Genomic DNA, 4,361 nt, shown 5'->3' on the forward strand with positions numbered 1-4,361 from the left:
GCTCGTTCTAGAAGCCTTGTAAGATCCTTCATGGGTTAGTTGTACACATTCGCAAAGTTCAAATCATAATAGATACTGGCATTCCTAGGGATAATACATTTATGCCATCAGTTTGATGACCAAACGTAAAAGGAATTTACCTAATCATCTCCTCATTATATCCAATGTTGTAAAATAAAAAATATGAGGGAAAAGAATAACAAAAACGAAGGATTTGTTCAGGGCATCAGATCTCCAAGTTGTTAACATCAATGAAGCATTCAGACACACATTACCAATATAATTTCCTCATTTGCGCCTGTCACATCCAACACTTAAAGAAAACCACCATTATCATTCAATAAAATCTAATAAAAGCAATGCAAAAAGGAAATAAAAATGGTGTAAATAATAATAGAGGTCTACAAACTAACCTCGCTTGAAAACACAATAGAAGGACGTGTCTGACAGCTGAGGTGCAAAGTCAATGAAATGCAAGGATGCATACATGATATAGAGAAATTCAGAAAACACATTACTATACTATCATAAAGGCAAGAGCCATTTTTAAAGAATACAGTTTATATGTCAGTGGCAATATCCTGACATAACCAAAAAGAACTAATTTGTACTTGCAAAAACATGCAACAACCCTATGGCAGTGTGAATACACAGAAGATTCCTAACACCATTAACAATACATTGGAATGTTGTTGTGCATGTGAACCTTTTTTTCAGCCAAGGATTCCGACTCATTCTACTTTTATGCAAATACACACCGTGAGCACCATATCCTTGTTGGACATAATGCCACTCCTGATCTTACTTATTCAGCAAAACTATATCGCCAGAGCATAGCACGTGAAGTAAAAATATTATACCTTTTGCTTACTTCGAGAGATAAGGTCCCGTTGTGTTCCTATAAAGAAACTCCAGGGATTTTAGGGGAAATATCGACAAAATATTTATATATTTTTTTAATTTGGCATATAAAGGGTAAACGAATTTTAATTTTAAAAACCAAAAAGTTATATATGGAAATGATAATCATTTTCCCACCCATTGTGATCATGTTCGTTCTTAAACTGTCAAGTACTCAATTTCTTAAAATATGCAACTGCAAAGTGTAGGAACTTACTTGTGATGTGGGATGCAATTTGAAATGCTAATCGATGTCAGTTTATGTTCATTCATAACCTTAAACGCAATCTCCTCATTCCCCAATTAATGGGTTGCCATATACATATCAAGGAAAAAATACTAAACTCAGAACTTAATAGGGAAGTAAGAACAACATAAAAAAAATAAAAAAATTGTCACATGGGCAGTAATAATCTTACTACGTTTGTAGTGATTTCAAGTTCAATCCATGACTTGCAATCTTCCCTTGCATCAGCTCTCAAATGACATAAACAAAATGATAAATTGGTGATGCTGATGATCAAACATCGCCACAGAACACTCTAAAAGAAAATAAAAAAAACCAATCAAAGATTTATAGTTTATTATAACCCTCACTATAAAATTAAAATAAAAAATCGAAAGAAATGTATTACCTAATTAACAAAGGATGGAAAAAACGGTAAGGAAACCATTATACCAATGAAATTTAATATAAAAGCCCTTATCAACAAACAACTAAGTACCCAGCATCGGCTAAATATATATTAAAATTCTATGGATAACATATACAAAATAAAATTTCAATTTGAAAATGTTATAGTCCAAAGCATGCTAAGTACATATATGGATCTTAATTCCCAGGTAAGATTACAATGCTAAGCCCATAAATTTCACAGAAAATTTTAGAAGCTCACGCCCGGCTATACCCTCAGACCCCGCAAAAGATACAAAGAAAAGTAATGTTCAGCTTTTAGGCATGTAACAAAGCTTGCAATTCCGTTCCATACCTCCTTTTTATCATAATGAACCTATATCAATAGTCTTAGGGAACAAATTAGTTACCATCAAAAAGTCTAGGCACTTGGGAGAAAACTCATCAAATTCAACTGAGATGAAGGCATGCCTGACATTACTTCAAGTTCAACTTTTTAGGTTTGTACCAACTCTCATACAGAACCCAAGAAGCTTTTGGAGGAACAAAAGGAACAACCTCGAACTTGACATCGCCTTCGGCAGTGAACTGACTCAAAGACATGGATGGTCCTCGCTTAAAATCTTTTTAAGAAAACAATAATTCATAATTTGAATTAACAACTTATATAGAATCAATACACTTCTAGCAAGTAAATTGAAGAGTCACCTCATTAAGACTGCACAACCATACAACCTTAAGTCATTAAGAACTTTCCACTTAGAATCCTTCACTGTCTCTGTCTTTGGTTTTTCTCACGATCTTCCTCTTGTTTTTCATCCTCTGTGGAACTCTTTGCAAAAGTAAACCATGTGAGCAGAGTTCAATTATGAGCATCAGGTAAAAGTTAAATGACTAAGTACGTACGTGATAGACACATTTTTGTATCCAATTTGTTCTCAATACTATATATTGTTGGCACTCGATTTTGTACTAATTTTGTTATTTTATGTATTTGTAGGTATTTTTTTGGAAATAAATATTTTAAGAAAATTCGGCTCGAAAAGTTGGTTTTGGCACCCGGAGGACACGTGTTATTCGGACTCCCAAGTTTGGATAAGGGGTAACCTAATTACTAAGGGGCACCCCCAGGTCACCCCCAAAGCATCTGCTATTCTCACCCCAGTCCAGGATAAGGGGCACCTTCTTCAACAATTTGAAAACTGAAAATTGGCGGGAAAATGTTCACAGTTCAGGAGAATTTTCGATCGAAGAAATGAAGTAGTGGTAGGTCGATTCAATGGCTGAATTTTGGCAGAAAGATGTGATTTAGTCTAAGGAAGATAGTTTGGGTGTCGAATTTGATCGGAATTGGCTAGAAATATCGATTTAATTCTCGAGCTCAAAACAGAGCTACACGGAGTGAACACGACCTGTACACGGTGTTGTGTGTGTTTTGGTTGTGCATGGAAGTGTTTTGGAGGAGTTGGATGACTTATGAGGAATGTATAAGGCTTACTAGAGCGTGCAGGATCAAAGTTTACGTGTGAAATTCTAAATCTGGTAAGAAAATATTCAAAAATAATGTTATTCACTGCCGAGTAAAGACGAATTATTTGGAGTTATGGCGAGGGATTTCAGCGTGTCTTTGAGTATAAATATGATCTTTGGGCCTACTAGAATGGTTGTCGAGAGTTGGGAGGAGAGAAGGAACGCTGCAGATCGAGAACCATGATTTCTCTCTGCTGCTGCTGCTGCCATTGATGAAGATGAAGAACACGAAGAACGGACTCGCATAAGCAGTCGTTTATCAACAGTGTCTAAGACGCACACGCGTGGGTCGTAGTTCTTCGTACAACAGCAGTTATCATTTATCGTTCTTTTTGTAACAACTGAACAGCGCCTTTGCAACAGTTATTTCTGTTGCGATTTTTCTGTTCAATTGTTTTACTCTTTTTTATCATTTGTAAACAACTTTTTGAGCAATAAATAATTATTTTGAGAGCATTTTTACTATGGTGAGTTAAAACCCAACACTGGGACGACGGAGGAGGCCAAACTTCATACTTGGGGTAATTTTATTTAATTCTATATTTACTTTTTGCACCAATTTTAATTAATTATTTGTGATTTCATTTGATGGTTTATGCTTAGTCCTAGGGATTTTTGATATGCCATGCTTAAGAAATACAAGTAATATTTTATAAAATCTATCTTGGCAATAAACTAGAGTTAAGATTTGTTTTGTTTTGAACTATAATCGCCAAGAATTAAATTCTGAACCACTTGAAAATGAAAAATGGCCGAATCTTTAGTCCCAGTAACTCTCGCCCATTGTGACAAATATTGTGTATATATTTTTATTTTTAAATCTTTACAAGTCCGAGCAACGAACTTTTACTACCACTTTCAAAATTACAATAGTACGTGATTTATATTCAATGTTAGAACTTCAACAATATTTCCCTGGCTGGGAGGCTGGAATTTATACTATATACTAAATCCCATAACTGAAAGCATCATGCAGAAGACAAAGAGATCATAGAGACTAATAGAAATGAGGACGAACATGATCTTGAATATTGTTTCTTTGGCACGCTAAAGAGCTGAAATAAAAATTTTATACATAAAATTCTTCTGATTCTTCTTATTACTCTCGAGTGGATGGATGAACGCAAAAAGGCGAGAATACAAAGATGTTGCAGGAATTGACTGATCAGTTGTTCTGCAAAAATATCCCATAACAGATAAAGTAAAGATACGTCAACTTGTACATAAAACGTATGTAGGTTCAATTCTTCCTACTTATGGAAGGGCAGTGTCATACTGAAACCGGGTGCAGAATAAG

General features: G+C 34.8%; 1 pseudogene; it reads right to left on the bottom strand.

Annotated features, from left to right (window-relative positions):
* Window positions 1–218: 218 nt before the first annotated feature.
* On the bottom strand, window positions 219–301 carry LOC113276890 (annotated as a pseudogene).
* Between the last annotated feature and the right edge of the window lie 4,060 nt (window positions 302–4,361).

Source organism: Papaver somniferum, chromosome 4 (assembly GCF_003573695.1).
Source record: "Papaver somniferum cultivar HN1 chromosome 4, ASM357369v1, whole genome shotgun sequence".
Lineage (NCBI taxonomy): Eukaryota > Viridiplantae > Streptophyta > Magnoliopsida > Ranunculales > Papaveraceae > Papaver > Papaver somniferum.